Raw genomic sequence first — 13,148 nt, 5'->3', positions numbered from 1 at the left:
CTATCCTAGCACCATATGGAAATGAAGTAATGGGAACAATATGGTCTAATCCAAAGATCCCCTAGACCAAGCAGTTGCTTCACAATCAAAATGTTAATTCTGAATAAATTAGAAAACCTCACCAGAACGGTATAATGCGGTGCACCATTTACCTCTGAACACATGTTCTCGCCTTTTCTCTATTTTTATGTCTAGAACACCTCGTTCGCGGGAGCAAAAAGATGAAGTCAGTGTGTGGGAACCTTTCCCCATGCTGCTTAGCTGCTAATGAAGTCTGCAAGTCTTCTAAGCCTAGAGGAGGTTGACTTCTCTTTCTCCACTCTTTATTACCTTCATTCCTCCTATCTCTTCTCTACTTTCACAGAAGTACATTAATCATGAATGACTAGGAATAGAATGGTGTGGATTACAGGAGGTCTTGGTGCCACTGGTATCTGACTGGTTTTTATTTTCATAAAACTTGGCATAACCGCTAGAGTGATGTGTCCGCAATGTGACATGGGAAGGCAGGGCTTATCCTGCTCACTAGTTGGGAAGCCCTGGATTAGTGAACCTAATTTCCCAGAACCTTTGCTGAACAATGCATGTGAAAGTACTCTGCAAATGTTATGATATATCATCATTTTTCAAACGAAAAAAACTGAACAAGTAAATTATGGTGCATAAAAAGTGAAACATTTATTTTTCCTGTAACAATTTACTCCTTTACAAATAACTATTTTCTCAAGTATTTAAGAGCAGAAAGGCTTTAATAATGGGAGATTGGATAATGAACACATACACAAATACCAGCCAACTTTTATCAATCATGATAACATTAATAATAATAACACCTGACATTTATCCAGTGCTGAGCGTTTGCCAGATTTTAAGTGTTAGCTCACTTATTCTCTAAAAAGCTCCAGATGGCAGATGCTACTATGGTCCCCATTTTACAGGTGAGGAAGCAGAGGCATAAGAGGTGAATCCAGTTGTCACATGAAATGTTCGGGTGTGAATCTCAACATTCTTGGTCCCTTCCGTTCACACAGGATTTCTGTGCAGGACGATAGCCCTATAGTCCACCTGTAATTCAATTTGCTTTTTTTCCAAAAACATATATCATTTCTTGAAGACTGGCTGCCTATTTTTGTTGAATGTTAAAATACTACTGGACAATGTTAGTGGAGTGGAAATATTCAAGATGAATGCTCCCGAGGCACTGCACCAGGCTTTCCACTGCAGCTTAAATCCTTCCTAATCTGACTTTCCATCAAGTCCTGGCGACTCATGACAGGCTAATGACTTCTTCCCCCTAAGAGGCTTTCTCCTTCAGTCTGCTCCTGCCGTCCTCATGTGGTAATCTGGGATTAGAGAAAGAACTTCAAATGTGAATTTGCTGCTGCACGGTTCTGAACTCCCTGAAGGAGACGGTTAGATACAGGCAGACTAGTAATGATAGCATGCAGAACAAAGTGCCCGGAGATCCTTTCTCTCACATACCAAATGCAATGTTTGTAGCCCTTGGCTACTTCTGAAATGTACAGCAAAAGAGTGAACGTGCAGCTAGGCACAAGAAACTAATCCGTAGCTCTCTGGGGCACCTTAGCATTTTACTCAGCATTCTGTGCTACTGTACACTGTATCGCCAAAGAGCTACCATTCAGCTCCAAGTTTGGAAGACAGGAAACAGATGACAATGATGGTTAATTTCATATGTCAGCCTCACTGGACCATGGGATTCCCAGATTATACATCATCATCATCATCATCATTATTCAATATTGTTTCTGTTGTACCTGTCAAAATGTTCCAGATGGAATTAGTTTGTCTGAATCAGTGAACTTGGTAGACTGTGCTTCCCAGTCCACTGGCAGCCCAAACAGGACAAAATGTGGAGAAAAAAAGAATTTGTTCCTTTTCTTTCTGCTTCACTATTGGAGGTGGAAGATCTCAGTGTCTCCGCATCCAGACTAAATGACATCACAAGTTGTTCTGTGTTTCCAGCTGCCAGAAGGCAGAAGGTGGGACTTCTCAGCTTTCATGATCATAGGCACTAATGCCTCATAATAAAAATTCCTTAGATAGATAGATACATAGATACATACATACATACATAGATATATAGATAGATAGATAATATCCTATTGGTCCTTTACTTCTGGATAATTCTGGGTAATATAATCATCAAGGGACAATAAGTAATAGCTATTCATATATTCAGCAAAACAGCACCTCTGGGTAAAACAGGAAGGAAGCACTTTTCATTTTGATAACTTTTGAAAGCACAGTGTGCAGAAAGGACCAAGAGAGGATGAGATTTGGATCAGCTAGTATTTAGTAAACATCTACTCTAAGGGAGTCCCTGGATCAGATGCTTGCTGATACAGTTTCTTATAAAATGCTCATAAAGAACAAAACAAACTGTACATTCAAGTTACCTAGGCTTAATATTGAAATGTAACAGAGAAGCTACAGCTGATCAGAAACACTTTGGGATTCTCTACCATCTCCTCACTCAGGGCTATGGGTTATCCAGACAGCTGCCTATGGATTGTTCTTTTGTTCTGTCATTTAATCTTGTTCAGGACTAGTTCAAACCTCAGTGTGCAAAGTAATTCTTGTCCAGATTTACAGACACCAAATCTTATTTACTGTGCTTCATGGTCAATTTCAAGATGGCTCAAGGGTATTTTCAGGGCATCTGGGTACAAGTAAACAACTGCTCCCAGCTCAGCTTATCTCAAGGAAATGATGAGGTAACTTACTATAATTCATTTTTTCCAGAAAGTGGCCACTTTTCAAAAATTCATCCAAAGGTACATACTGAGTGGCTATGGTCCTGATTATTTTGACTACACATGATTCATGCCATAGGAGCTGATTTCAAAATTTTGAAAGAGAGCTCTAAGTACAGTATTCTTTTATGTATTTACATACCCTCCTCTCTCTTCATTGGATTGTGAGCTATATATGCTCAGCAGTCTTGTTTAATCATTTCTGTATCCACAGCATCTCACTCAGGGCCTGGAACATAATGATTATTAGTAAAGAATGACTAGTGTATACTAAAGCTTCAGTAAAACTTAGAAAATAAATTGAATTTAACCAACATCTAACAACACAGCTAATACATGTCAGCCATGTCGTAATAATCACACAGTATTCATAAAATCCCTCTAAAGTAGGCATTATCATTTACATCTGTATCTTCCACCTTTAGCTAAGGAAATATATATACTTATTTCACATATTTTATTAACATGAATATATTTAACAGGATTACAATCATAATAAGATCTTGTCTTTGCTAAAATATTAAACAATAAATACTAGTCTTTGTCATTATATATTATTCTTAACATCTTTTAATAGTCTATAAAAGAATATCCCCTCATATCAAAGTTCTGCTCTGATATATTAAAACATTCTTCTATGGCTTGATAGTTAGACTCTAATTGTCACTGTTAAAAATAACATTTCAGTGACTATTCCAGTAGGTAATCCTTTGCCTTAATCCCTCATAATTAACTTACAATAGAATCCAAGATGTGAAATAACTGGGTCAAAGAGAATGAGCTTCTAAAGACGTGAGATACGCATTCGTGTTCTTAAAATTTACCTAGTACGTTTTGTCTATTTAAAAGTGATAAATTTAAGTTTAGAGTATACTTGGGTTATTTACTCAGGAGTTGTTCTATTGTTTTTACTGGCATTTGCTTTTAATAGTATTTCTATTATTATTACTGTCACTACCATCAAAGGCTAAGATTTATCAACTACTTACTGTACTGCTGGGCCTGGCAATTTACATGTATTATCCACTTAAGCTTTACAACAAGCTTACAGGGTCGATAGGAGTGTCAGCTCCTTCTTGTGTGTGACACACAGAACCTTAAGAACAAGGCTAGTGACTGAATCCCTGATCCATGTATTCTTAAAGCAGTGATTTCAACCACGTTCCAGCTTCCTTTCAACAAAGGAATCTCCCAGGCAGTAGTCACTTGGAGTATAAATGCTAGGATGAGATAATAATAACCCTTTCATTTGTAAGGAAGATAAATCACAACGCACATTGCCTTAGTCGTTTTCTTGTAGCAGAGACATAATACCTGACACCTGAAATGCAAAGGAGGAGAGGTTTATTTGAGCTCACTTTTCAGTCCATAGTCAGCTGTCCCCAAGGACCACAGCAGAGGAGAATGGCGAAGGAGAGAACACGAGAGGGAAGAGAGAGGCAGGGGAGGGAGATGCTCTTCCAGGCCATGGCCTCAGGGACCCACCTCCTTCAACAGGCTCCCTCTCCCAACATCACATTTAGCTGTAAAATCATCAGCGCACTATTCCACTAATATGTAGCATGCCCCCATGACCAATCACCTTCCAAAAGGCCCATCTAGGAGTGCATGAGGCTCTGGGGGCACATCTAGAGATTAAACCGTAACACACATCCACAGGAACTTTGTCCATCGATCACCAAATCACCTCTGCATATTGGAAATGGGATACTCTTTTTTTCTAACACTGCCTGTCAGCTAGGTCAAAGAGCCAAAGAGGAGAAGACAGAAAAAAGACAGAGACATAGAGACATAGAGACAGGGGGGAGTAAGGGGCAGGGGAGATTTCGAAGTTATTGTATTGAAACACTGTCTCACAATGGGCACCAGTAAAAGATTAGGACTTTCATTAAAGCTTGACTTTTCAACGAACAGGGACAGGAAGCACATAAAGAACATGGGCCCCAAACATGACCCAGAGACTAAAAAATCTAAGTGGCGCTGCGAAGTCTCACAGCCACCGTGCTTAGACATTCTAGTCTTGTAATAACAAGAGCTCAATATAACAACCACATCCATCCACCTGCAAAGCCCTGCAACTGAAATCAATGCACACCACAGCTGTATAACTACATTTCTACATTTTAAAATACAGTCCAGGTAAGGGAAAGGTTTATATTTTTTTCATCACTTATACTTCTGAGCGTGACACTCCAGAGAAAAATGTTGAGGTTGCAAGAGTGCCATGGGCATATTTTCATGTTTTCCAAACTCCTTTCCCATGGAGAATGAGCTTCTTGCGTTTTCTATAGACAGACTCCAAGGCTGCAGATGTACCTGTCCACACATACTCTGGGGTGGGGGGACTGTCACGTGGTGGCTAAATGTATGCAAACTCAGTCAGACTTCCTGTGTTCAAATCCTGGCTCTTCCTCTAAGATACTAAGGAGGTAAGTAAGTATCACTGCTTCACAATCTTTATCCGTGAAGTGAGGATTATATTAGTGCAAAATTTGTAAAATTGTTATAGGGATTAAGTGACAATGTGCATAGGAAAGAACATGGTAAGTCCTATATAATTGTTTTGCTGTATTATTTTTACTATAACTCTGTCTTGTCAAAAAAAAATCACTTTCACATGATATATTTTTCCTCCTCCTTCTCCAGCTATCAGGTGAAAGGGTAGTTAATATTATTAAGTCCTGTTGCACTCACAACGACAAAAATTCACTGTACCACCCTTGGGTTATTTCCACTTGGAAGAGGAATTACTGAACATTTAAAAGCTGCAATACAAAGAAATGAAATTCTTATGACAGAATTCCAGGTACATGGGGAAGATACATTTTGTAAGAAAATACCTCCTGAAAGTGTCTCAAAACACACCTTAAAAGGTTCAAATTGAAAGCATTGGAAATATGTAGTCTATTCTTTCCATTTTACATGTGGGAAAGCCACACCCCAGACGGGGGATTTACTGACCCTTGAGAACCTGGTATTCTGTCACTGAAATCTAGCTTCATGTCTGTCCATCCAGTACTTCTCCACTAAAACGTGTTATTCATTCTCACACCTACAAACAATTTACAGAACACTCTTGGGAAAAAAATGTGTAAGGGTGAAAGCAACAACAGGATACTTTACTGTCTCGAAGTTTGCTATGGTTTCTATCTAGATGTCCCCCAAAGCCTACTACACTTGTAAGTGAGGCTTTGGGGAGGTGATTGGATCATGGGGCCGTGACACTCGTCAATTGATTAGTTTACTGATGAGATTATAGCATGGAGTGAAGCATGGCGGAGGAGGTGGCTCACTGGGGACTTGGCCTGGAAGGGTCTCTCCCCTTCGCTCCTCCCTTGGTCTCTCTCTGCTTCCAGCTGCCAACCCATGAGCCATTTCTCCACTGCCCTATCCCTTTGTCATGCTGCCATGTGTCAGAGCCAGCCCACTGTAGACTGAAACTTTTACAAACTGCAAGCCAAAATAAACCTCTCCTCCTTTAACTTGTGGGTGTCAGGGATTGCATCTCCCTCCAGTCTCCTTCCTGGTGCCTGTTGCTCAGACTTACCTCTTGTTCTTTCTCCTCAGGGTTCCTTTTTTCACCTGGTAAATGGGCCCTGCATACCTCCCACCCAAGTCAAATTCTCCTTTGCTTCTATATGTAAATAAAATCTATTTATCCTCCAGTCTCATAACTCTATTCCTGCTATTTGTATGTATATTTTATCTCCCCTGTTATATTGAACACTTGTCCAAAGCTAAAATCACAACCTACTTCATTTTAGTATCCTTCCCAGCAATCAATATGTTATTTTTATGAAGTGTTTACTGAACTGAATAAAGAAAAATAAATTCTGCATGTCTTATGCTTCAAGAAAAATCTACAGGGAAACGTGTTCATGGTGTCTCTACTGTAAGGCAAATTTGCTTTATTTCAACTTATGATTTGTGTGCATCAGTCATAGATTATTTTTTCAAGTATATGTATCTTCTCCTGTAAAAGATGTTAAAGTTTGTTTTGGTGTGAGTCAGCAACCGGCAGAGTGAGGCATACACATAGGCAGACCCACAACTGGCCATTTCATGCTGACACAACAGCACATAGACCTATTTTCTACGTATTACGAAATACTCAGGCTTCACATGCAAAGAACAGGAAAAGTCACTTGGTTTGTTCTTATGCTAATACTTTTTCAGTGATAACATAAAATGTTTTCATAAGAATAATTCTTATTATTTGGGAAAGAAAAGAGTTTCATTAGCTAAAAAGCCAAATAAGAGAAACATATAATTCGCCTAAGTGGAAATACAAATATTTAGCATATTAAGAAGATGATCATCTTCAAAGGATGACAGAAACCATAATTGAATCCATCTGAAAACATCATTTTAAGCCTATAAAATTAAGAAAAGCATTTCTAATGATTAAACCTACTCTTGGCACAGTTAGGAGAAAAGCAGCTATCATGACCAGGGTGATGAGTAACTTGATGGCAGAGTAAAATTGGCAGGACCTGAAAAGTAGAAAACCAAAGCACCAAGAATCATAAAAATGTTCTAACCCTTTAGTCCAATGAATCTATTTTGGTGACTATGTACTCCAAAAATAATTGCATGGAAGAAAAGCTGTGTATGTACAACAGTATTTATTGCAGCATTACTAAGACCAAAATAAAGGAAACAGTCTAAGCATGAAACAATAATGCAATGATGTAGTGCAATGCAATAGATCAACATAATGGATTTTATACTGCTACAATTATTCTAACTACAGAAGTGGACAAAGTGTTTATGATGTACAGTTAAGCAAGAAATGCAAAATATAAAATGGTGCATAAACTATGATTTCAACAATGTAAAAATATGTATGTAATGAAGGCATGGAGACTGTTATATCAAAATGAAAACCACTGTGCAGTAGTTATATTTACATAAGTAATATCATTAAAATATCTTAAAATTTCATAATTCGTATTGCCTAAGCTACTTTTGTATCAGATATTAGCTTGCTAACTTACCTAGTTTCGAATACTCTTCCACTATTATCTTATTAAGTAAGTTAATGTGTTCATTGGGAACCATAGATGACGTATTTATCCTACTACTGTGATACTAAATTTAAGCCATGTCCTGCACCCCTACAAATGCATGAGGTCACATTGTCATTGTTTTATCAGAAACGTCCCCTAGGAAGCCCTCTTTCAGGGATTCTCACAAACTTGGTTTTTTTTACTGTGTGCTCCACAATCAATTCCTTGATTTCTATCAATTGCTATATAACCAAGAAATCTCAAGTCTTTTTGAATATTTGTGAAATTCTCAAAAGACGGAGCCTTCTCAAAACACAAACACATAAGCATGCATGAGTACATGCACACACATACACACACACACACACACACACAATGTAAATCCGATTATCTTTATTTACCTGTCAATTTTATTGTTTTAATGCCAATCTTTAATAAATGACATGTATTTGATAACCTAGGACAATGTTTGTAATGAATTTGCTTTTACTATGCAGCATGATTACGCTTTCATACATTGTCCAATTAATGTTCTAAAAAGATTCTTCAGATTCTAACTCTGTTGAGAGTAGCTAATTACTCCAACTTCACAGATTTAGATTGTAATTTTCTCAATTAACTATGTTAATGAAGTGTAACAAACAGGCAAATTGGTAAAGAATAAAAATCATAAAGGCCATTATTGATACAAAGGGTGATAGAATATGAAAGTTGAAAATGCACAGCTTGATTGGAACACGTTTGAACTGGTGTACAAAACACATATATTTTAAATATATTTTTAAAATAAGATAAATAACTTCAATCAGGTGCATTAATACAAAATTAAGACCAAATGAAGCAAATAATAACACTAGTTATTAAGAAATGTGTTCAAGTCATTAAATCAGATAGTAGAATGTTTATTCCATATGAGAAAAGATTATGTATAAACTGATCAAACATAAGATATAACCACTATGTAATTACTCTCTAGGAAAATGTCCATTAATTTAAAATGTTATTTTATTTGCTTATAAGATTTACATTCAAAACCATTTTCCTTTTTTTAATAAAAATTTTTCTAAAACAGCACTGACTTTTACCGTCATAGTAAATACTATGTGGTTAATAGAGTTTAGTTTGTGGATGTTGACTTAGAAGCTTGAAGAGACAGAAGTCATTATTTTGTGATGTTAGTAGAAATTCGGTTTAAAGTATTGGTATCAAGACATTCCCTGATTCCTCCAGGTAGACTTTGACATATTCCTCTTCTGTCCTTATCTATATTCAGTTATTGTACCTACCACTTTATAACTGGTTCACTCAATTATATTTAAAAATGTGCATTAAGGGGCTAGGCAATGTGTGGAAGTTTCCTCAGTGAAACAAAAATTAAGCAAAAATTATGAAGAAAATCAACTCTACTCTTGATGAGTGATGTGAAGGCAGAACACAGGGAACAATGAGAATATATAGCAAAGGGTGAACATCTAGTCTCAGAGGACAGTGAAGGACTCTTCGGAGAAACAGCAGTTCTAGGTAACCTCTGAAGGATGTGCGGAGGTGAACCAGACAAATGAGGGATCAGAGAAGTTTCCTGGAGGCAGAAAGAGTGAGGGAGGAAATTCTCGGACAGAGTGGGCCTTGGAATGTGTCAGGTGCTGTTAGAATCACACACATCCATCAGGAGGTGAGAGGAACACCGATGGAAATGGAACACCATTTCTCATGGAACACCATTTCTCATGGCGAAATGGACCTGTTAGTTTACCCTAAAAACTATGGCAACCGGTATTTAGCAATGGCCATGCTTGTCTCTATATATCTTTTAATTTCTTTATTTTAATATAAAACATTCATCTTGCTTCTATGAAAGAAACAAAACTTCATAAGAGAATAACAGTGGTTAATATACTGTATATCATAATTTTATAAGAATGGCCATAATGTTAAGCTTAAATATCACACCTATTCTCTGTCTTTGTAACTATGAGAAACACTTTCTTTATACATATCTATGTATTTCTGTATATATTATATATACATATATAATATCTATATATAGCCACATACTTGTACATAGATGTATACATACTATCTGTATATTTTATGCATGTACATTATCTCTGTATATTTATACATACACAGTATGTATATGCATAGACTATAAAGAGCTTGTCTCTCTGTATCAGACTTTGAAAATTCCTCTTTCATAATTCCATAGTTCTAACATCTTTGCCAGCAAGTGGCCCACAGTGGTCACGTGATCCCTGAGAAATGAAAGAAAGAATGAATTGTCTTACATTTCTCATCAAAAGAATGATGAGGCTGCAACTTGTGGAGAACTCGGACTTCCTGCTGGGGGAAGAGTCCACTCACTACTGTTGGGCTCTATCCCACTGTGGTGATGTATACACTGACAACCACGTACACTGACAGTCGGTGGCCAAACGAATCCATTAAGAAGCTATCAAACAAACAGACTCCTCTATAATCAAAACAAAAGTCGAGCCAAGGTAGTGTCTCACCATAGCCTCCCTGGAAAACTATCCCATCCCAACAGAATGTTCCAAGCTTGCTGAGTCAACTAACATGAGCCTTGAGAATACTAAGCAGGATGCCAGCTCAGTAACACAGAACATATCTGGAAGAAAGAAGCTGCCCTCCCACAGTGACCTGGAAGTGTTATGAGAAGGGATGATATCTATGGTTTTGAGTAGAATCTGCTCACAGGGTGTTTTTCTGATCAGGGGCCAGTTTGTTTTCATCCTCTAACTGGTAACTAGCCCTTTGCTCTCTGTTGAGTCTAGGCATGCATAGGCCTTCCCTTTTCATGAATGCAAACAAAAATCTCTTGCAGTTTCAAACATTTTGCCCTCTCCACTGTAGCCCACTTGATAGTTTGACTTTCTTCCCTTACTTTTTGAAGACAAACTTTGATCATCTAACTCCCCTGCTCCACCTTCAGTGGCTCACAGCTGCCTATAGAATGAAATAAAGACTTCTAAGCTCACCATGTACCGTTCCACACTTCCTCCCTGCCTAACATGCTTATCTCACCTCCTCTCACTGTCTGTGCACACAGGCACAGGGAGAAAGCCATATCTGGGCATTTTAGATGTGATGTCAAAGACGAGTTTCATATATTCCTTTTCCCTCCCCTCTTCTCTTCCTTAGCTCTAAACTAAAAACCAGATACTTAAAAGCACAGAAAATTAGAATCTAAAACAAATATCCCGGACATTACATTATTTTCTTGAACAGAAAACAAATGCAGTGACATCTAATTTATTCCCACAAGGGCTGCCCAAGTAAACCCATACTATGTATCTTCCATGGAGATTGCTATTTCACTTCATGTAGCTTAAGACTTCCTGGGAGAACCAGTTGCAAATGTAGATATCAGGGTATGACCCAAGTATTGTATACAAGCAGGGAGATGGGCCTTGGAATCTGTGTTTCTACTGTTCATCATCTATGTTCTGATTTCATGAACCATAATGGTACCATGAGAAACAACAATCTGCAGTGTTGAGATGAACTTCCAATGCTCCAAACAGCCTGTTCTTCTAATTAATTGCATTTCTCTCCTGATATGCTAAACGCAGAATTTAGCTGCAGGTTTGTTTTTGGTGACTAGAATTTATTTGAAAAAATCAGGAGCCAACCATAACTTTAAAGTACAAATGTACGGTGATTTATTTGTGTTTTTCTGGTGTGAAGATGCTTGCCCCAGTTTTCATACTTTCAAAACAAAATTACGCTAGTGAGGTTGGAATGACATTGGCTTAGAGCACTGTTCTGAACAGCAAATTATGGAATAGTACTTCTTCCTGTGCCAAATCTATTCTCTGAGCAACATGTTTCTCAATAAATACCCAGGTCTATTTTACTAGTATCGTCTGTGTGCCTGCCAATTTCCAGGTACGGAACTGGATGTTAGTTTGAAAACTCCAGCGTTTATTTTTTTAGTTCTGTAGAACTGATATAGTATACTGTTACACCTTTACATATGATTATTGCATCCAGCATCAGCTAAGTGACAGGCAGGAAAATACATTTTGGGAAAACATCACGGTTTATGGGTATTTCCTGGGCACTGACGACCTGGCACCGAATGGACTTTAGGAGTTAAAAGCACACAGTAAAGGAGGATTGCGCAGAACAGATCTCTGTGTCCCACATTACATGAGTGATATTTTTGAACCAAAACTTTTTATCTACTCTTTGCTGCAAAAGTTTTCAGATACAGACTTTTCATCAAGTGAATGTTTTCTCCTAAAAGAAATCTGAAGGATTTTATCAAGAACTTCATTTTTCTTTATTTAACTGAGGAAGGTTAATTATAATTGTTTTAAAGGCAACTAACAGAAATGAAGCAACCAAAGCCAGATCTCTTACTTCTTATGAAATACATGAACATAAAACAGCAAGTACAGCCCCTTAAATGCTCTAAAAAATAGGTTTGACATTTTAGGAGAAGGGTAAAAGCAACATTAAAATAGTAAAGACAGGCAAAGTATCTTTTCAAGTTCCTGTTTTACATTAAACGAACAGGAAAAAAACTCAAATTATTAAATGATTTGTTGGCTGCAGTATCAAAATTAATGAGTATGAGGAAAGACCATCTGACAAGAGAAAAACTGAGAAGTTCAGAAACCTGTGGTTTGATCAGTTTAGAGCAACAATATTAAAATTTATACTGGCTAATTTTATTGGAGATTTTACAACTTTAATAGCCCTATTATCTTTGGTGAAAATAAAAATATCAAAGCATATGTATCCTGTGTTAGTTACAGCCAATTAAAGTAATAACACTGGATTAATTATCATTACAGCAATAAGTGACCAACCTTTAGTCCAGCCGACACAAACAACATGAGAAGAAAATTTTCCAATTAGTAGAGGATGCCCACTTTACTGAACTTTCCATTTCAGAGAGAAAACAACTTGCGACCAAAGATGACCATCGACTTGCCAGGTCACTCATCCCAAAATATTGTCCTACTGAATAAATATCACTTGGGTGCAAGCAATCCACTCTGGTCCCAGCCTCCCAAGGCCCAGGGACTGCAGGCACGCGCCAGAGTTCTCAGTGACCACTGCCACATTTATAGTTCCTAGATGTGTGTTCAGCACCCGAGATTTTCATTCACATCTTAGACCACTGGTTCATTCTTCCTAACACACTTAAATCTCCTAGAGATGCTGGGCCCCTTTCTCCCCCCACCCTCCTCTTCTCCAGCTCGTCACTTTTCCTCTCCCTCTTTCCACGTCTCTAGTCCCATTCAGTCCTTCTTTCCTTTCTTTCATTGTTGTCCCTATTTGTCAACCTAGAATTCGTGATCGAATGAGACATCAAGGAGGCGAGAAAGTCAGC

At 37.7% G+C, this 13,148-nt stretch overlaps 1 protein-coding gene across 1 annotated transcript in view; it reads right to left on the bottom strand.

Moving 5' to 3' along the window:
• Positions 1–798: 798 nt before the first annotated feature.
• Positions 799–13,148, bottom strand: part of LOC106147411 (atherin-like) — a gene marked incomplete at its 5' end in the record, with an annotated part of 80,332 nt that continues 67,982 nt past the window's right edge. Inside the window, 2 exon segments of the mRNA XM_013508750.1 lie at positions 799–1,343; positions 2,920–3,006.

This window comes from Chinchilla lanigera, unplaced genomic scaffold (genome assembly GCF_000276665.1).
Source record: "Chinchilla lanigera isolate Chin_1 unplaced genomic scaffold, ChiLan1.0 scaffold00007, whole genome shotgun sequence".
In the NCBI taxonomy this organism is placed as follows: Eukaryota; Metazoa; Chordata; class Mammalia; order Rodentia; family Chinchillidae; genus Chinchilla; species Chinchilla lanigera.
This window is presented reverse-complemented; position numbering and strand designations above follow the sequence as displayed.